The sequence below is a fragment of the Podarcis tiliguerta genome, assembly GCF_965153285.1.
Source record: "Podarcis tiliguerta genome assembly, chromosome: 1".
Classification (NCBI taxonomy): Eukaryota; Metazoa; Chordata; class Lepidosauria; order Squamata; family Lacertidae; genus Podarcis; species Podarcis tiliguerta.
The window spans coordinates 107,290,577-107,313,082 of NC_139534.1; the positions used below are offsets into that span (position 1 = coordinate 107,290,577).

Below are 22,506 nucleotides of genomic sequence, written 5' to 3' on the forward strand. Positions count from 1 at the left end.
TGACTGGCTATAAAAATATAGGAACGTAGGATGAGGTAAATTTTGTTGGTGTTGGAGTTTTTTGATTGAAGGAATAGGTATAAAAGAAGAATTCCTGGATGCCTAGATAAAGGTTTGGGGCAAGTATTCTTTGGTGAGAGAAGCTCTGCTGAGATTTCAAATCACAGAATACTAAATGTGGAAATATTAAGTGTGGAAATTCTAAGGTATTTCCAAATTTCTCCTCTTCCTTGGCATAGAAAGAGACCACACATTTGTAAGTTAAAACTGATTTACTTACAAACTCTTCAAAGGTCAGATTCATGTGCTTTTCCATACAGCAGTCAGAAAACACAGACAGTAAAACTTAGGTTCCAAAGTGGTCAAAGTTTCTGAATTATTTGTATAGAAACACAAAGATGGCTTGCTTAAGCCACACAGCAATTGAGACCTCTTCACATGACTTCACATGTTAGAATGGGAAAACAAAGAGTTTGGTAACCTTTCCTCCCAAGGTGAGGGGCAGTGACCTAGCTAGGCCTGGCAGGACAGCTTACTCTATGGTCTTAACCTCTTCATACATTAATTAGACTTAGGAATGTTATTTATATGAGGCTGGTTATCCCATAAATTTAAGCTGTGATAATCCAGATGCTTGAATATGTGCATAACATGTGAGGAACCTTTGGCCCTCCAGATGCTGTCAAACTACAACTCCCATCTTCCCAGACCTTTGGCCTGCTTCCTGAAGCTGATGGGAGTTGTAGTTCAGCAATATATTGGGGGGGGGGGTCAAAGGTTCATTGCACCTGCTATACAGACATAATGTTTGGAACCAATGCAGAGACTCAGACATATAAAGAACCAGAAATCTCATAGGAGAATTTCTCCAGTGCTGATTGGAAGAAGCCAAGGGCCTTTGCTCACTCTAGCCATGAAATATGAATGTGAGCAGCCTGAGAAGGAGAAACCTTTATGCAAGGTATATCTTTATTCGTAGTAAATAATGAAAAGAATTCCTTATGCGTGAATAAAGCTGCCAGATGGATTCAGCTTGCTCACCAAGGCTTCTTAAATTCCTTTATGGCTGCAGCGATGAATAGATTAAAAGCCATTTATTTTCGGGCCACAACCTAGGAAATCTTTTCGATTGGAGGTGGGAGGGAGAGACAAACCTAACAAAAACCATGGCATGATTTTTGCCTGTCACAATGTAAAGAACAAACACTTTGTCATCTCTGACCTGATGCTTGCTTCTGTTTGAGAGGTGAATTCAGTACAGAAATCTACAAGACTCCATTCAATCAGTAGCAAGAATGGTTTGCTGGGACACGAAGGGCTTGAAGAACAAGCAGGTCAGGAAGTGAGCCTTTTCTAATATATCTGTCTATCTGTTGCTGATGCTACATGTTTTACTGGAGACCAGCGGATTCATCTCTGCTGGTTAAAAGTTGGGACAAAGAGATGCAGCTGAATGCTCAGCAGTTTGAACAACACAACTCATGTCTTCCCAAAAGTAGGATACTATTTAGGATGAAAGCCTGGTGGGGTGGCCAACAATGAATAAAAACCAGAGCATATCTGATGGAGTTGGTGTGCACTCTGCCTGAGGTAGCATCAGTGCTTGCTTGTCTTGCAGTGGTCTGTACCTTGAACCTCCTTGCTTCATTGGATGGTAAAAGTATAGCATGCCCTTAAGAGTGGCAAAATACATAGAGTACCTGTGCCGTTTAGTGGGACCAAATTCACACTGATATGCTTTGAATGAAGAAGTAGAGATACCACTGAGTGGTGTGCTACTGATCTGGTATAACTCTCCCCAAACCCTGATCTACTTTAAAAACAGTAGCCTGATTCTGAAGAAGAGGCTTCATTCCATTGTTGGGGAAGACAGAGAAACAGCCTCTGCCATTATGAAAATCAGGCTGGGCTTGTTCAAAACAAGTAATGAGTGCATGATTCCTCTCCTTCCTTGTAGGTTTTATAGCAGAAATTGAATGGCCATCTGTCATGGATGCTTTAGTTGAAAATCCCGCATTTCAGTGGGCTGGACTACAAGACCCTTGGAGTCCCTTCCAACTCTATGATTCTGTGGTTGCAGCAACATCTGGAGCTTACTTTCTCCACACTAAATCCCTGACCTTATGGGAAGTGGTATAAAAGAATTGCCGTGTCTGTTTTGCAAACAGATCCCAGTGAATGCAGATGACCAGGGTGCGAGGGACCCCACAACCTCCTTACCCTGACTATTGCTGCACAACAATCCTCCCGCTGCAAACATTTCCTAGGAGCCTAGGGAGCAACACCAGTGCAGTAGTGCTAAGTTGTGGCTCCAGCAATGGTACAACAGGTGTTTGGAGCCTCCAGTCTCTGGATCTTGTGTGTTACAATGGCAAATCAGTGGTCTGTTGTTTCTGGCCTTTAGAGATTAGTTTCCATCAGCAATGGCTCTTGAGTTATGTTAAAAGTCTCTCCAGGCTGGAGGACTTGGACAATCTGTGCTTCCATGGAATCAAAATTCTGACTGTACAGTATCATAAAAGGAATTTTGTCCACTAAATGTCATTGTCCTGGCTGCTAAGGTCATTTACAGGGACTGAATTATTCATGGTGGACAACCCCAGTCATGCTTCCTGCAATAGGTCTCTCTCTTCTTTTTGAAACATATAAATACTGGAGTAAGTAGTTTTATTGCTGGGTTTTTTGGGGTGTATGTGTGTAGCATTTTCTTAACCACTTAGGGAACCAGGAATTTCCAAAATATTTGAGGATGCTGGGCTGTGTCAGGCCAGAGCTCCTTCAGGAAGGGGATTGAGATAGTGCCTTGGCATTGAATCATCATCATCCATCACCATCGCCATCGCCATCATTTGTACTTCTCGCATCTGACTGGATTGCCCCAGCCAATCTTTTGGCAGCCTCAAGTAGAGCCTTATTCACGCTTATTTCCATATTACATTTGTCTGCCACTGATACTGACATATTTATAAATGCATATGAATAAGAGATCCCAGGCCCAATTGAGTGCATATACTGGACAAAAGTATTTAAAGGCAAAGGTATGTTGTCCACTATTTGGAATTGGAAATGCCAACTTACAGTATTTCCAGCAAATGTGCCTTCTGAGTAAATGGCAGAGCTTCCTTTGGTCTCCTGTGGATTTTACAAACCATCTGTAAAATGGGAAGTGTCATTAATATGATGGTAATGGAGGCTCATATAAGTATCAAGGACAAGTAGCTAAGGGTAGATCTATACGCTCAGGAAAAGTGCCTTGTTCTTTTGGTATTGCGCCATCCTGATGCAGTCCCTTGCAGGGACTGCAAGTTTTTCAATATGTAGAGCATTTTTGGCATAGGAATGTGTCTATGTTCACTTCTCAGTCTGCTTACTACCCACTCAGAATGTTTATTACTGAAGATGACAAGCGACAAAGCTGACTACTGTATATCCAGGCAATAGCTTTACAGAGTTTATGTCCTTCTTCAAAGTATGTTACTAACATGTTGAATTGCATCCCAAGACTCTTTGGCACTCTTGGGCAACAAACCCACTCCTGAACAACAACAACAACAAGAAACTTTTTTGCAATAAGGAAATTGATTGGGAAATGAATTGGCATGTGTAGGATAACAGTGCCTTGACATAACATCATACAACTTCCACACAAACACGTCTGAATTAATGCTGAATAAATAGCAAATGTTGTAAAACTTCCCTGCAAACTTTATGCAAACAGATCAGAACGGATGCTCCTTAAAGAGTTTGTTTGGAGACAGTGGCATTCCGAGGGACTGAACCCATTAGTAAGTTGAGGTGAGATCATTTGAGGGGCAAGGTCTGCACTTAAAAAATGTTGGATCTCAGCAAAGTGCCATGTACACAACACAATAACAACATGATTGTTAAAATACACTGCCCACCTGCTTATGCACAGGATGTGCGCACAAGGAGAGAAGCAAAGTGAGGTCTCGTGCAGCGTCTGACCCCTTTCAATTTCAGTGAGCTTGGATTTGCCCCATGTCTCCTGCTACAAGAAGAGACTTGCTGTTTTGCAGCACCTCTGAAAAGCTGCGTAGGAGAGTGGCTTTCCTGCTGCCGAGGTAAGACAGCACTGGCTGTCTTGGGAGGGAAATCTGCCCTCTGGCCTCACGACAGTGCCAAAGCTTTTAACAGCTAAAGCCCCCTGCCAGCAACAGAGCTGCACTGTGGAGATAAAAGAGCCCTCTCTCATCTTTCTCATCATCTCTGGAAAAAAAAGAGCGATAACCCAGCATCCATCTGCATTGATATTTACACACTTTGCCAAAATGACAACATCATTATCGCTTGCTCAATATTTGAGCTGCCGAAATATTTTCTGCATAATTTAACACTCAATCAGGATAATATATTTTGGGTGGGCAGGAAAACATTCCAGACATACCAGTTCCCTGTTTGCAGCCCAAGCCTTGGTTTTGCAACCCTGCAAGGGTCTGGAATGCCCAAATAAGGCACGCCAGCTTTCCTTACAGTTATGGGACCTATTCCTTGCAGCCTCAGGCAGCAGCAAAATCTTGAGAAGCTCTGCCAATTATAATGCACTAATAATAATAAAAGAGCTGTGCTAAACCCCTGAGACTTGGAAGTAACTAGAGCAGCACATCAAAACTGGAAGGGAAATGTTTAAATTTTCCCTGGGAGGAAGCTGGACTGCGGCATTTCTGAGGCCAAGACAGCACTAGAAAGCTGAGATTACCCTCGCAGAGCTTAATCTTCTTAGGCTTTGTTCAGAGGCATCACTGGCCTGCTTAAGATGAGCAAAAGAGAAGGGAACAAAATTCCTATCTCTGTTATTTAAATGCAACAAATTATGTAGCCTCTTTATTGTATATTATTATTATTATTATTATTCCCTGCTGATTGGTTGCAAATGAAAGAAGTTGAGGCCCCCTCCCCACATATGTTTAGCAGCATAGAAGATACAGTACTTACCGGTAGTGCAATGCTGAAATGGCTGTGATGTCATAGGCAAGGGCTAATCGTGTAAGGAAGATACCAATAAGGGAAGAATAACCATTAAAAGTGGCTCCACCTCTATAGCGACTTTAGTCATATGCCTTGTCTATGTCAATGATAGAGGAGATGGTAAAACTGTGTCTGGATTTGGGATGAGCAAATCTATCAGTTTTAATTCTCCATTTCTCATTGTTCTGCTCTTAAGATTCATTCTCTATATTTTTACGTTAATTAATTTTGTGACTATTATTTATTATTATTATTATTAAAGTCCTCATGAAAATTGATCAGCATTTTAGTGCAAATTTCTCCTGAAACAGATGTCTGTATGCAATTTTGCCTGATGCAGACATTTTGGCAAAGCAATTTCCCCAAATAGAATGCCTTTATGTATGCTATTTTCACAGATATATGCATTTTTATTTATTACACTTTGCCCCAGTACATGCATCTTTGTACACATCACTTGGATGGAGAAATATGGAGAAGTGAGAATTTCAAAGGGTGGTTATGTTTCAGTTTGCATATTGTTTTGAAATGTACAAATTAGTTTGGTTCGCCTTTCAGTGCAAACTAAATGCCCAGTAAACAGCCAGCATTATCTAATCTCCCAGCAAACAAATAAGGATGAATGATTAATAAACAGGTTGTCTGGAAGCCCCCAGAGGATGAACGATAGAACAGAGTGTTGCTTATGAGAGGTTGATGTTTCAGGGTCCTTAAGCATCCAATAGCAGAGCCCTCACAGAAAACATACAGCCATGTTCTCAGCCTATTCTTTCATTCTGGGCCAAGTTGTCTTGTTCCAGCTATGGTCAGGTGCAGCAATGTGCAGACAACTTGAGACAGTGGCAAGATATGTGCGTTCCCATGCCTGTTGCAATACACAAAGGTATGTCTGCCTTTGTAGTATGAACAGGGGTCACATTGAAGATCGTTGCATCTCCAGTCTAATCTGTGCATGCATTATCTCCCATGCTTGAGTGGAGATTGTGTGTTAAATCAGGCTCATTAACGTTTCCAGCCTCACACCAAAATTCTTGGTAGTGAACCACATGCATACTCTTTCATTCCATTCATGTTTTTATCGCAGACCTCAGTTCCCTTCCTGCTGTGCAGAGAATTCCAGGGCTGATGGTTGTACCACTGGCTCTTTCATCCTAGAGGGAAACTACTGAAAGTGTTTCTGCAAGCATTTAGATGCACCAGATTTATTTTGCAAAAAGGGCCAGCAACTAAAGTTTAGTTACTAAACTAACCCGTTTGCTACTGACCTGATCAGAAAGCTAATTTAAAAATTGGGAGCTTTCAGAAGAGAGTATACATTGGAATTGAGAAGCAAGATAGCCTAAGTTGAAGCTGTTTTGGCTGGCCTTGGTTATGGGGGTATAATTTTTCCTCTCCATTACAGGGTTTCCATTGACATGGGGGTACCAGTACATGGAGTAACAGGCTTCTTTGAAACTGTCGTTTGAAGTGGCATCTTTGATTTGCCAAGCCCTTAGTCTTGCTTATAAATGCCATGCATGTCGTTCATAAAGTAATGCCCTAATTACACAGAACATGGCACTTAATGGTTAGTTTGCAGCATGACTGGAATTATGGCAATTTTTCAGGTCTGATGGTGTTTTATGTTTCATTGCATTTATAAGCTGATGTTTAAGATGATGGATTAGAGGTGGAGCAGCACCCGCTGCTCTCTTCCTCTGTGAAAGGAGCTGCCTTATAGTGAGCCACTCTAGCTTCTTGTTTAGCAGAAGTAGCAATGATGATACAAAATTCCACATACTTCAGGTTCCCCAAATAATTCAACAGTTCACTGATTTCATATTTAGTACTGTATGCAAATCCAGAGTTAGATGTGGAACCATAGCTTGATGGTATCGGTTTTAAATGGATTTGTACACAGAATTTGATAGTTCCAACATTAGAGAGGCTATGACTGTAAATTGATTGATTGATTGATTGACTGACTGACTGACTGACTGATTGTCCCCTCAATGTTGAGTCATGCTCACATCAGATCACCCCTTGAACTGAGCGTCCACATTTTCCCAAGACACTTGTATTTGGTTCAAGTTTTTCTATAAGCCTGACAAATATGCAAAATTATATACAAAAATACATATATTATTCATATAATATAAAAGAGTCAAGCCTCATGTGGCATTTTATTTCTGCAGTATAATTTTAAAAGTATTACTGCATAAGTATTTTTATACAGCTATATGCATTTTAGTTATATCTGTTTATTTTCTGATTACTTTATGAAACTTAGATTGTATATGTGTTTAATATTGTATAATAATGCACATGCGAGAATTGTTTGTATTTTTAGTAGGATCAGTAAACAAAGAATAAATAAAACACCCGTGCTTCTCATTGAGATCAAGGAGTTACATGGAAATTAGATAAAATCAGTATGGAAAAGCTAGACACTGAGATTTTCAGAAAATTCTACATCTTTATCTGACAATAACTCCAACAGGTTTCATACCCAGTCTTCTAATACCTGTAGCCAAGGTTCTCCCCAACCTTATTTTAATTCGGATGCCACTGATTAAAAGTGTACAATCTGCCACAGACAGTGATCATAATGGTGCCCATTAAGATTCCACCTAATCGTAGCAGGTAATTGCAAGGATGGCAAATGAACCCTGATATCTTTCCTGAAGGCATCTCATATGATATATGGAAACAGCAAGCTCACTCTTTCCAAGTATTCATCTCCTGCATTCCTCTCCCCTTTCATGTTGATTTGGACAATCTATCCATAGTCAGCACTATGGTACATAGCTAGTTTTAGCTCTTTCGAATGGAATTAGTCACCCTGATGATGGCACAGTTAGAGATTCAGTGAAGACCTTGGGAGGGGAAGAGTGTTAAACTGCACACAATTTTCCTCTCTCTTAGCATTAGCTTCTTTAAATAACACGAGAAAGCAAAATCAAGAAGCTGCAGCTTTGAACTTCTAATGCTATCGCTGAATCTTTGAAGTAATTGGTGCATGAAATGTTCTTAAAATGCTTTTAAAAATATGATACAGAATTGCAATGTAGAGTTCCCTCCCCCTTTTTAAAAGAGACATATGATATGCCATTTCTGAAAGCATGTATTCTTACATGCCACCCAAATCTCCACTAAGCGAGAGGCTGCACAAGATTCCTAGGGTTCCAGGACTTACCCAGGGTTGTGTTTCCATTGGGAAGATTGAGGCACAGCAGGGGTTAGTGTCTTTAAGAAGTATTAACACATATTTACACCTGGGTGTTTACAGGGGAGGGAGTGCAGAATATTATATCCCAAGAGTGCCCCTCATTGCTTTTCTCATAGCTTCAGCAAACCTGGGTCCAAAACAGCAGTCAGTCTTGGCTCCCAGTCTCCAGGTTGCTGCCTCTCTAGCCAGCAGCCAAGATGGTTTTGATCATCAGCCCTCACATGAAGTTCTGGCATGCCCAGTAGTTCCATGGGGGACTGGCCTTTGTTCTCCTTCTTCTTTCCAGCACACTTCTCACCAAAAACAAAAGCCTCCTGTAGAAGGCAGACTTTTTCCTGCCATCTCCCACCCATCCCCGTCACCATGGTAACCCCTGTTTTGAAAAGACCTGAGAACTTTCTTTGATGCCTGGCCATTGTTTCATAATGGCTAGTATTCAACCAGCCCAGCCAGACTGGTTTGCATAAGCCTGCCCCAGTATTTATTGTCTGGCATACTTCTGTAGCTTGCATTTTGCTTTCCTATCCTAAATATTAGCTAGATTCTGATTTATTGGGTTTAGTGGGGGCACCTGTATATGGCTATAGAATGCTGAATGGTTGGTTTATTCATTATCTTATACTTTGGGCTGAAGGCTAGAGTCCATGTGAAGTGGTATTTAAAGCATTGGCTTGTATGCAGGATAGCTAGGATATTTCAGCACAGCTATAATGCCTTGTTGTTGGGAAGCCCTGAGCAAGTCAGGTTTGTGCCTCAAGTTGTGATGAAATGTATTTTTTAGAATACAGTGTTGAAAAGTCTTGACCCCAAGCCATTGAAGATGTCTGGAATTCTATCCTTAAAATTCCAAAATATTCTATAATTGGAGTAAGTTGCATGCGCATGGCAGACTGACACCAATGCACTTGTTCTTAATATTTTACCAAAGTTTCTGTGTTTGGGGGCACAGGATTATGGCTTTGGAGAGAAGATTTAGGATACTAGAGTCATTCATTCATTCATCCGTTGGCCAATGAGAGGGGTAATGATGAAAAATGACCCAATCATGCTAAAGGGCAAAGGGAAAGGAAATCATCTATGAAATAACAGAGAGGGGATGCTTTGTATGGGCATGGGAAGGGACTGTTGGATATGTGGAAATATGTCTCTTCCTTAACCACAAGAACCCTCATCCAGACCACCAGCCCTTATTCCATCATAACTAAGCAATGCATGAAAACATTATCTGGGAATGTTTCCTGTTAGGCTGCCTCTTTGCTTTGCTTCCTTGCATTCAGAAGGCCAAACGCCACTGTTCCTAACATTTTCCTAAAATAGCTTGCACAAGGCAGCAAAGCTAAACATTTATCGCATCCTCAGCAAAGAAGCTGCATCCCGCTCCTCCTCGATTAGATCCAAAGATGTGTGTTCTGACTTGATGTTAGTTTAGCTGTTGCGTAAGACCAGCCTTGTGGGTTTTTTGTGCCGACTGGTTTATTTTTGACTCCCAAGCACATGACTCTTTCAGACAACCTATAAAGCTCATGGTTTCAAATTTTCTGACGCCCTTCCCTGTACACCCCACTTCAAGCTCTTCATGGATGCAGCCACTTTTCTGCTTCCTTTAAAAAACCCAAAAACCCTCCGGAAGATGCTGCCATCGTGAATGTATCTTGGATTTGCCCCCACCCCTTTAGACGTGCTCAGAGTGATCTATCTCTTCTCTCCCCCTCCCACTGCTATTTCTGTGGCTTAGGTTATGCCTCCCCCTATATCTTTGATTTAAGCTGACTTGACTTAAGTTTCTTTCTTTTAAGTTTATATCATCTTGTTCTTTTCGAAGTGTGCTGTGTACCTTACTTGAACTTGGTCAGTAGTGTCCAATTTGGGACTGTCGTGTTCAGAGAAGGAAGCAGACAGCTTTTCTCCCAGCTGAGACTCAAGACCAAAAATTAGCTCAGCTTTGGAGCAGCGGCCAGGGAGGGACAGCAACCTGGGAGAAACATTGGGTGGGTGGTGGGCTCTGCACCTCTTTCACCTGCTACTTCTCCCTTTCAGATTACCACCAAACTGCCAATGCACTGCTACTTGGCAGTGACCCAACCCAGTTGCCATCGCAGGTAGTTCCACCATGATATTTGCATGAGATACTTTGTGTGTTGTTTGTTGCAATGCTTATAAAAAGGCTTCACTCCCTTCCTGATACACCACTACATTTAGCCCCAGTTCTGTAGTCAACAGTCCTTTGCTTCTATAATGGGGATGCAGTGGTTGCTCCCAGTGCTCCCCCCCAGTGGTACTCAATGGTACGCAGTACTGGCACTGTTTTCCCCCCTAGAAAAAAGCACTGGTTGCTACTTGAACAGCAACAACAGCCCAACCATCCTTGACACCCTCACCACATGCTGTCTTTGGAAATGCTTTAGGAGCATAGGAAGTTGGCTTATGCTGAGTTTGGCCATTGCCCCTTTAGTTCAGTATTGCCAACAGTGATGGACAGCATCAGTTTCAGGTACAGGAGGTGCCAAGGATTGAGCCTAACTGGAGAGAACATGGATAAAACATGGGAGTTTCCACATGCAAAGCAGATGCTCTACCATGGAGCTGCTACTCACTGGTGGAGAGAATTTTTTTATTGCTTGGGAGGATTGCATATCAGCTAATAGTAGAGAGCAGAAAATATGATGCTCAGAAAAGAAAACATTCACAGAAGATGTGTGTCTTTTCCTGTCCACTTGTCTGTATTAGAACCATTCTGTGAACATTATAATCTGATTGTGGGGGTGGAGGGAGAGGACAAGGTTGTTTGCCAGTTCAGTCCCATCATAGAAGATGCCATCCGCAGATGCGGTTTCCCTGTTTTGATTTTCAGGGATGCAGACTTCATGGTTTGCTTGCACCTGCTATGCAGCTCATTGTATCAAAATTTATACATCCCTTGTGGAAACAGAATGTGCACATGCAGTGTCTGTATAGCCTGATACTGATGGTAAAAATATCCCTGGGACATCACAGAGCAATAACATTTCCAGGATTTTGCCATGTGTCTATTGGCAGACGTTTTTCACGTGCCTCAACCTCTAGAAAGTCTCTCTGCTGTGCTTCCTTTGTACATGGTGTATAGTAATTGTCCTAGCCATTTTTTGGGTAATGGGATCATGGGGGTCTGCTACAAGGAAGGACACCTTGGGATGATTTGTCTCCCAAACTGTCAAGTTCAGGACTGCAGTTTCTGCACTGGGTGTATGGATATATAAATTTCTATGATTCAGGGGTGAAATAAAGGGAGAGGGGAGCTTTAGGACTGATGTATTTGTAAATCCCTGTTATTGCTCAAGGACCAAGAATGAAGAGACAAAACTCAATATATTGAATAAGAAGATACGGGCTACGAAGCAGTGGGAGAAACACTATTCACATCATGTCCATAATGGGCAGCATCAACCTGGCTCAGAGCCATGGAGCAGCTGCTAGTTCTAACTCTAGCTCCTCACTGGCGTCTTGACTGAGCTATCATTCCCTGGGCAGGAGACATATAAGTGCATGAGGCAGGGTGGGGAGGGCAATTGGGTTCCTATCCTATCCGGCAAGGACCAATCTGGGCTATTCATGCAATCCTTCACCCGACACCTCAGAGAGATCAGCAGTGCACATATGGAAATGGGGTGGTGGCTAGTTGGATGAGACTGGGAGAAGGGGAGAAAGGAACAAGGGACCAGCAGGGTAAATAAAAGGCTGGCCAACCCCCCTGCTGTTGTCAAAGTCAGGCACTGTGCATCTGCTGAATTCTGGGTCCTGCTTGCACAGAGAAATCTGTGCTGGCAATAATTTGCACTTCTATAGCACCCTTCTCTGAGAAATTCAAAGTAATAATTAAGCCTTGTGAGTCAAAACCCTTGGGAAGGGAGGTATGTGTTGATATCTACATGTTACAGGCCATGGGAGTAGGTTGTGCAAAACTGAGATATTAGTTCAGTTGCAAAATGAAGAGGTGCGGTGTATATTGGTGGGGGTTGTCTCCCAAGTCCTTTTGCATTATGGCTAAATGCATTAAGGATAAATCTACAGCGCAAGGAAGATCCAGGAATTTAGGTATGTCTCAGTCAAAATTCAGCATTTGCTAGCTTTACATAATAGAGATTCTAAGGTGTTTCACACACACCCATCCTTGCTGGCCATTTAAGGTCATTTGCAAGTCACCGTGTTCCTTCAAAGGACTTGAACTTCACACACTAGAGAAAGCAGTCTGTTAATTCTTACTTGTTTGCTTATCCTGTGCTGAGAGGCAGGTAAGCTGAAAGCCCCCGCATTTCCTTGTATCTCACTTCAATCTCCAGTTCAGCCCTTTGAATGTGCAAATAAGAGATTCAATTCATTCTAGGGACTTCTTATCATAGATAAAACTGATCATGTGGCCAGGCATCTAAAGATTTATTTCCTGCAGCTAGAGGAAATATATATATATAGTGGATCCTAATTCTTCTTCTAAAGTTGTGGGATGCTAATGGTATATCCCAGTGATTATTTTTAAAAAAATGCATTTGTGCAAAACATAAGTGACAGGAGGAAACACTATACATTTAAAGCACATGGCCTCCCCCAAAGAATCATGGGAGTCATAGTCTGTTAAGCATGATGGGAATTACAGCTCTGTGAGGAGTAAACTACAGTTCCCAGGAGTATTGGGGGGATGTCACATGCCTAAAATGTTTGGTGTGTAGCCCGTGTCTCTTCCCTTTGTCCCAAAGAATGTCACATGATAAACCAGAAACACATAGTGGTTGTATCTTTCTGCTACCTCAGGGGAATATTCCTCAGCTGAGAGCCAAGCTGAGAGAAAATGTATTTAGCTGTTGCTTAAACTGAAGGTGTGAAGTCATCATTAGAATGTCAAAAACTGCCAGAAGCTCCAAGCAAACAACAAAAAAATGGCATTTCCATTAATCACCATGTGCTGTTGTACATCACTATTGCAGCTTCTGTTATTGGCCACAGTCAGGCAGAACACTAGGGGCTTGACTGAGGAAAGATTTTGTCATGTCAATAATGTGTCATAACGTGAATGTCAATTATGTGTGAAAAGAGTTTGGCATTTCTGCTTCTCCCCAGCTTTTAGAGACAGCCAATTTGGAAAGAGATCATAATTAATGGAGTAAATGCCTGGAATGCTAATCTCTAGCTCCCTCAACCATGTGGGTGGCTCTGAGAACACAGCAGAGTTTCTGAGAGTCACTTACCTCTACCTACCTGCCTGCAACTTACTTGCCTTACCTACCATGTAAACAGCTTCTGTAACGCAAGAAGAACTCTGGGCGCCTCTGGGCTGTCACTGTTTTGCAAGAGGGATTAAAGCACACTTTAGAAATCTAGATTCATGCAATTAAAGTAGATTAAAGCACTCTTGTCACCCTAGCACAACAAATACTTAAAAAGGAAGAATTTTTGCAGTTAGGAAAGTGATAGAGAAATGCCCTGTGAAGTGTGTGATGAATTAAGCATCAATGGAAAGATGTATAATCATTGCACAAGCAAATCAGGATGAATGTCTGCTGTCATATACCACACTGTAAACCACAAAATCAGAAAATATACTCAGTAAGGACTGAGTGTAGTCTAATCTGTGTGTATGCTTTGTGAAGCAAATCGGGTTGAATGCTCAGTAAACAGGTTGTCTGGAGTAGCTCCTTGTGAATCAGCCTGTGATGACATAGCATAAGGTCATCTGGCTGGGAAATCAAACCAGAGAAAATCTGTAACATGTGGGGAAGATTTTTCATGCAGTTGCCTACCTTTCTTGACCTGGGACCAATCTTTAAGCATGCATTTAGGGGCCCATTTCTTTACCATATATAAAAGAAATACCCTATACCTGGAGGGTGGTAGCGCTGCTGTTGCGACCCACCATAGGTTAGGCCTTCATCCACCAGTTGAAGGCCAGTGTTATTCCAAGAGACACGTTGAGGCCTGGCCACAATTCTTATTTTCTTTATTTAACATACTTTTTGTTGTTGTTTAGTCGTTTAGTCGTGTCCGACTCTTTGTGACCCCATGGACCAGAGCATGCCAGGCACTTCTGTCCTCCACTGCCTCCCGCAGTTTGGTCAAACTCATGCTGGTAGCTTCGAGAACACCATCCATCCAACCATCTCATCCTGTGTCGTCCCCTTCTCCTTGTGCCCTCCATCTTTCCCAACATCAGGGTCTTTTCCAGGGAGTCTTCTCTTCTCATGAGGTGGCCAAAGTATTGGAACCTCAGCTTCATGATCTGTCCTTCCAGTGAGCACTAAGGGTTGATTTCCTTAAGAATGGATAGGTTTGATCTTCTTGCAGTCCATGTGACTCTCAAGAGTCTCCTCCAGCACCATAATTCAAAAGCATCAATTCTTCAGCGATCATCCTTCTTTATGGTCCAGCTCTCACTTCCATACATCACTAGATTTGCAAATAGTGATGATGATGGACTATGGATTCAGAAGTTCAGGAAATTCAAAGAAGTTAAGAGTCCATTTGTACGCTTTGCAAGTGTTAGGGACCATGGCAGAGGCGAGCATGAGTGATTCAATGAGAAATGCATGTTGCAGCGGTTTGTGAAGGGCTCTCAAAGTCTTTTGGGTGACAGGTTGCATTGTAACTTAGTTTGACCAATGGTTTGCCTATGAAGTGTGAAATCACAGCATAGGCTCTTGTTGCTATTCAGGAGCTGTTCTGTGCAAAAAAAAAAAAAAAAAATCAACTCTTCATGTGCAAAAACTGGATGTTGCTGTTGCTGGTAAATGTTTTATATTTGCAGCAGTTATGTAGTGATTGGATGTTAGATGCAATCTGGAACAAATTTAAAACATTTAAGACAATCTAGTTTACTTGCTAGATTAAATGTGCACACTGGATGCTGTAAAGCCAGCAACAGAGGCAGGGATAACAAGTAAATCGAATTAGTGCTGCAGAAATTACAGAGGGTTGTTTCAGTAGCCGTTTGTTAATGTACAGAACATCTGTAAAATCTCTCGTTTAGAAAACTGCTATCCCCCTAACCAAAAGCAGATCAAAATTGGAGCTAACTTTTGGAAACGATGTTTAAGAGGGAGAAGATATGGGTAAAATGTTGTAATGTCTTGGAAGGGACATCATTAAATAAACTAGCCGCCATGCTTTAAGGGGCCAGATGACACATGGTGTTAATTGTGTGAATGCAACATGGACATTTTTGTTATATAAATTGCAGCTATGGGGGAGCCTGAGTAGTACTGGGACTGCAAGGGTGTGGAGGGTGAGTTTAACCCTTCCCACTCTGCCACAGTCCTCACAAAAATCACTCTTCACCTTCTATTTGCATCAGGAGGGAAGCTTTTATTGGTGCCAGTGCAGGCTTCTGTAAACATCTTACACAATCTAAGACATAAGATGTTGTAAAAAATAAATAAATTAGGAATGCTTAAAAGTAACTGTGTATGGATTTATTCATAGATTTCATTCAGATACTAAGTTTAAAGAACCAAGAAAAGCAAATCATTATTATTTATCAATAGAACGTTATACCAATATTTTTTTTAACTAACTGATTTTGTGAATGCAAGATGCTCTTCAACCTGTTTTCTGTTGTTTTCAAATCCAGTAATATTAGGACTTGGGTTTGTTTGTTTTTAATTGTATAATTTGTCTTTTAAAATGGTTTTCCCTATTACTAAATTGGGGTTGCTAAGTAACAAGTGTCAATAACCTCCACAAGAGCTCATATGGTTTCTTAAAATAAATATAAATATAAATATAAAGAAGAGCTGTGCTATATTTTGGGCCATACTGTGGGTGAAATAACAGTTTGCCATGTAGGAAAGAGACTCTGGCCAAGATCTTTGACTTGATATGCAATGGAGTTGTGCCAATTTGTGTAAACAGATCTATGAAAAGGAAATATCAGCATATTTCTGAGTGAATGGGAAATGAAAAATGTCATAGTGCTCAGGAGCCACTATTTAATACTGAATCAACTTGATCACATTTCAGAGAAGAGTTTGTTCAACCCTGTAAGGAAGTGATTATTCAGTGTGATTCGCCTTGGGTTAATTCAGCAATGATCTGGAACAGTTTTTAGATGTCACAGCCTTCCTCTCCCACTTTCCAAATAGCACTTGAACCATCTTCTTGTTGAATCTGAAGAGCCACTAGAGAAAGGGAGAGAGGAGGCCATCATGATCATGCCGGATGCTGGTTCATGGAATAGCAGAAGCCAGTGTCTTACTAATCACAGCAAGCATGGAAGAGAATATCAAGAAAGACAGTTACAATTTCAGAGAACAAAACACTTTGTTGTTTGAGAAGCAGTCCAGGAAAAAACAACAACAACAATGAAGGCAGACTGAGCCCAACCTTTCATCCAAGAGGAGAGCTAATGCAGGGAATTAACAGAATAGTGGAATTAGACCAGGTAGACAGGTTCAGGTATGCTCTTGGACAGAAGGCTTTTTGTGGTAACATTGAGCCAATCACTATGAGGGAGGCAAAGTGAAGAACAACGTATGCACCGGGGGTAGGGAATGCTCAGCCCACGGGGCAGGTGTGGCCCGCAGCCAATTTCAGCAGATCCGCTGGGACCTTACCTGAGCACCAGATGTTCTGCTGGAAGGGGGAAAGGCCTTTGGTGTTGTACAAAATGGGCAACTGCAGCTCCTTCCACTGAAAGAAGTGTGAGTGGCTGCATGAGTCCAGCCTCACCCACTTTGGTGCCATTCCACTACAGGAATACAGACCCCACCAGCTTTTCCCTGGGGAAATGTGACCCTCAGCCCAACAATGTTCCCCACCCGTGATAGACACTATCCTCCCGAGCACATTGGAGAGAGGACAGGGTTCAGTCATTTAAGATGGTAGTGTCTGTTCTTCATTTGCTGTGTGGAATTAAGGCCAGGCATTTCATAGTGTTGACTGCCTTAAGCTTAAACAATTTGAGGCTGCTTTCTGTTACCAGCCCACCTGGAACCTGGCACCCCACATTGCCAACACTTCAGGTGAACTCCAAATTATTATTCTCTTGACTCTCTTATCAGCTGGTATTTAGACGGAAAAGCTGTCCAACTCAATGTGATTAATGCTGGCTTTACCTTAGATGTGGAGAGCTAATCAATTAGTTCAATACGTATGGATTTATTTCAATAATTCAGTGCGGCAAATCATCAGCGAACATTATCTGAATTAGCATGGATTGGCACAAAGGAGAGAGAAATAAATTGCTTTATGGATCACCTCTGCTATGTCATACAAGCAATTTGACTTAAAAGAATAGGGTTTTAGGACTATATTCACATATGGCACACATCACCAGGTTTTCTCATTAAGATAATTATTTGGACACATTATTATGTGTGCAGAGGATTTTGGTGATGTTAACAACATAGAAAAGCAGTCCGGAGGAAGGCTGTTGATTGTGTCAGGTAGCCATCATCAGGTACAGAACTAGGTGAGCCTCTCAAGAGAGAGTATTCCACACACTGGATGCCAGTCCCCAGTCTCTGTCCATCTACCGTCAAGAGACAGAGGGATCATGAGGAGGGAATAAGGTGATGATTGTAAAGTTCAGGCTGGCTAAAATGAGAGAGGACAGCCCTTAAGATACCTGACACCCAAGTTAAAAATATGCATCCACACTTGAATTGTGCCTGGCTTTAAGCAGGTGTGAGACAGGGGCAGGGAGACTCAGGGCCAAGGGCCAAATTCAGCCCTCCAGGCCTCTCTCTCTGGCCATCAGAATTGTCCCCAGGTTGCAACCTTTCACTGCCCCTGCTTCACACCCTGTTTGTCTTTTACCTGGCTGAAATCATCTTGGAATCATCATAGAACTGTAGAGTTGAAAGGGACCACGAGGGTCATGTGTCCTTGAACTCTGGTAGTGCCACTTGCTTTTCTTAATGGTGCATAGAGGTGTGTGTGTGTGTAAAAATCAGGCTAATGTACACATGTAAAATTTACACTTGTTGCTCCAGCCACTTTGGCCTCTGGCCTCGACCACTGCTGGCATGTGATCCCTGCCATCCCTGCTGTAAGATACACCCTATCATCTAATAACATACCATCTTATGTTTCCATTTGACTTCATCCCAGTAGCAAGCAATTCATGGTCCTTGCCAGATCTTTATGAATTAGTGAAAGTAAGGGTTCTCCTCTATCCAGTGGCATATATTTTTAAATAAAGAAAAGTCATGATCCAATTCCAAATGTTAAGTACTTTTGAATGCCATTGGGTCCAGAGGATGAGTTAAGTATCTGCTTCAATCTCTCCCACTGATATCAAGTGCTTAAATTTGACTGGAGCAAAATGCTTCAATTTGACTGGCCAAAGTTAAAGGTAAAGGTAAAGGTACCCCTGCCCGTATGGGCCAGTCTTGACAGACTTTAGGGTTGTGCGCCCATCTCACTCAAAGAGGCCGAGGGCCAGCGCTGTCCGAAGACACTTCCGGGTCACGTGGCCAGCGTGACATCGCTGCTCTGGCGAGCCAGAGCCGCACACGGAAACGCCGTTTACCTTCCCGCTAGTAAGCGGTCCCTATTTATCTACTTGCATCCGAGAGTGCTTTCGAACTGCTAGGTTGGCAGGCGCTGGGACCGAACAGCGGGAGCGCACCCCGGGGACTTGAACCGCCGACCTTTCGATCGGCAAGCCCTAGGCGCTGAGGCTTTAACCCACAGCGCCACCCGCATCCCTCTGGCCAAAGTTACTTCCTGTTAAATCTTGGATGAGGAACCTCTTGGCCTCTAGATGGTGTTGGACTCCATCAGTCTCAGCCAGTTTGGCCAATGGTCGTGGATAATGGGATTGGAATCCAAAACTATCTGGAGAGACAGAAGTTTCCCATCCCTGTTCTAAATGTGGTAGCTTGCCCTGATCATTCAGTTAACATCCAAATAATCAAGTATTAAATGCACAGTTCTTAATTATTTCTTCCTCTAGGTTTCTCCTGAACTCACATCCCCTGTGCGCTTAATAGTGATATTTGAAATACTAATGTACTCAGCATAGCTCATCACCTTCCTCATAACCTTAAAGAAGGGTTATGCATATCTGAAAGCTTGCTTGCATTTTTAATAATTCCATCAAGCTGCTCCGATAAAAGACAATCATCTCAATTTACTTCCAATTTCCTGGGACTGCAATTGTCAGAGAGTCCATATAATCTCAGCTGAAAATGCAGCACAGACTTGAATCCCACGTCCACAAGGACTAGTGTTGTTTCACATCCAACTCTAAATGTTTTGGCAATCATTTTAAAAAAATCCCCTGTGATTTTAATTATGTATTTATTCTATTTGGTGCCATTAAATCGGGGAGGGGGACCTTTTCCAGACCAAGGACTGCATTCCCATCTGGGCAGGCTTCGTAGGGAAACTTGGATGGCACCAGAGGTAACAGTGAGCAAAGCAATACATGTAGTTGAATTTCACCTTTGTGTAGTAGGTTAGTTTTGACATACATCCACATATCCTCCAGACAGACAGATAAGAGGCATTATCATAATTCAAAGACACATTCCAGCCAGGCAAATACACTCAAGGAGGGCATGGGGAAAGGGGTGTTGCCTGGGGAGAAAGGATGTGGCCCTGGGTGAGTCCCAAGAGCCAGATAGAGATGCCCTGAGGGATGTATTTGGCCCCCAAGCCTGAGTGTCCCCACCCCTGTATTAAATCATGAGAACTTAGACAGATGACCAGTGTACACCAACCATTTCCTTGATATAGCTGTTCTCAGCATAGAAGGCCATATACAGAGAGGGTCACTTTTGGAGAGAAGGGAAGTGTGATTGAGTCACACTTCCTATTTTCATGTTTCCAGCATGACGAACAAAGTGATAACTCATGATAACTCAAAGTGATGACCTATGAATCTCTCCCACAGTGAGTTGCATGTACTGCACACCAAACTGACTGTCCCATCCACCTGAAAATAAGTTCACTTATTGGTTTTCTCCACAAGTTCAGGACTGAGGCATAGTTTCAGAGGGAAAATGTAGGAACGGTGTTTTCAGTGTATGTTTTATGGGGCTGTATTCCCAGCAGGTTTGACCAGCATTGAACTCGAGTGGTGTTGTTTAAATTGATTTTTAAACTGACCATCACTTGTTTCACCAAAATGTTCAACCATTGAAAATGCTCTGATTGCAGGAGTGAATGGAGCACAGTATATTTGGAAAGGGGAAAATGTGCTAGTTTTGTATGGTGTGCTTTTAAGAACAAAAATAATGCCTAGCAAACCCACAAAACATCAATAGAGACATTGGAACGTAATATCATTGACTTCCAGTGTTTATGTACTGCTTCACTGAGTATGTGAAATAAAGAAAATGAGCTTGAAACTCTAGTCCAGAAAGGTAAATACGTCTCAGTAGGTATGACTAATGGAAACATGGTGGAATGACTGCCATGATTGGAATGTAGCAACTGAATAATTTAACTTTTTAAAGCAGCATTATAGGCCAAAAATGTGGACACTGCACAGAAATTCAAGATAGTGAACACAGTAGCCCCATGGGTAAGAAGAGTGTGTGGACTATGCTGTTCTGAAAGAAATTATGTATGTCTCAAGGAAGGGAGGAAATGTAGCAATGGGGGGCTTCAACTATTCTGACATCTTGTGGGAGACTAACTCTGCCAAAAATGGAATCTCTAACCAATTCCTGACATACCTTCATGTGTAAGGTGCATGAAAGAAAAGCCACGGGGAGAAGGTAGCTAACCCTTCAGAAGAGGGGAATTCAGAAGGATATTAATACAATCAAAAATTGGTCTGAAACTAACAAAATGTAGTTCAACAGAGACAAATGCAAATTTAGGTTTTTAAAAAATCAAATGCACAGCTGTATGCTTAGTGCAGTATATGTAAAAACGGATTTTGAGATTGGAGTCCATCACAAACTGAACATGAGTCGGCAGTGTAATGAATCTGCAAGAAAAGGTTAATATGATTTTATGCTGCATTAATAGAGGCATAGTTTCTAAGTCATGAGAAGTATCAGTTCCACTCTACGCTACACTAGTAAGACCTCATCTGGAGTACAGAGCTGCATTCTGGGCACCACACTTTAAAATGGATACAGATAAATTGGAACTGGTTTAGAAGGTGGGAACAAATATGGTGCATGGTATAAAAAAATAATGAAAGAACAGGACTTGTATAGCATGGCACACACATGAAATTAAATAGGAAGAATGCTACATGGTATAATATTTCAAATAGAAGCACAGGGAACATTTAGAGCAGGAATTAGGAACAAGTGTCTGCAGATGTTGTTGGACTATAACTCCCATTCACTCTATCAGCAACCTTGGCCTCTGGGAGTTGTAGTCCAGCAACACCTGGAGAACCACAGGTTCCCCATCTCTCAGGAAGAGCCATGTAAAAAGACCTACCGTTGGGTACCCCTGCCCATCAGGGCCAGTCGTGACCTACTCTAGGGTTGCACACTCATCTCGCTCAAGAGGCCGGGAGCTGGCGCTGTCCAAAGACACTTCTGGGTCACGTGGCCAGCGTGACTAAGCTGCACCTGGTGAGCCAGCACCAGCGGCGCACACGGAAACACCGTTTACCTTCCTGCTAGAAAGCGGTCCCTATTTATCTACTTGCACCTGGGGGTGCTTTCGAACTGCTAGGTAGGCAGCAGCTGGGACCGAACGACGGGAGCTCACCCCGCCGCGGGGATTCGAACTGCCAACCTTTCGATCAGCAGGTCCTAGGCTCTGTGGTTTAACCCACAGTGCCACCCGCGTCCCGACGTTACCATTACAGTTGTTTAAATTACGTATTTGTATAATAAGTGAGTTTCTGCCGGGGAGGGAGTGAAGGTAGTCAATTGGAAGTTTTAATGTTTGACATTTTACTATGATTTTATATGTGCTGTAAGCCACCCAGACTGGCTGAGGAAACCCAGCCAGATGGGTATGGTATAAATATTATTATTATTATTATTGATCATTTAATATTTTTAAACAATTCTAACACTAATATAAACCAATTAAAAAGTCCAGCTCATTTAAGTATGCAAGATGTATTTCAAGTAAATGTGCTTTTGAGAGCACTAGAGAGGTTCAGTGCTAGAAATGTATTCAGATAAAGAGGGCTATATTTTAGAATCTTAATGAAACATGTAGATACTAAAATTCTCCCTTTGAAAGACTATTTAAGACCACCTAACATTTACATCAATTAATATTTCGCTTTGCTAAATATTGTGTGACTAGGATTGCAGCTCAGACTTACTTTGTTCTGTGCCATAGTCCTCTTTGTCTAGGTAACTCTCCATGGTGCTGATCTCATTTCCAAGTCAGCTTCAAAACGTTTTTAGAAGTTTTTT

At 42.1% G+C, this 22,506-nt stretch overlaps 1 protein-coding gene across 33 annotated transcripts in view; it reads left to right on the forward strand.

The window, feature by feature from the left end:
- The window catches only part of NRXN3 (neurexin 3), a 1,187,696-nt gene that overhangs the window by 789,081 nt on the left and 376,109 nt on the right, over positions 1-22,506 (forward strand). The window lies entirely within an intron of this gene.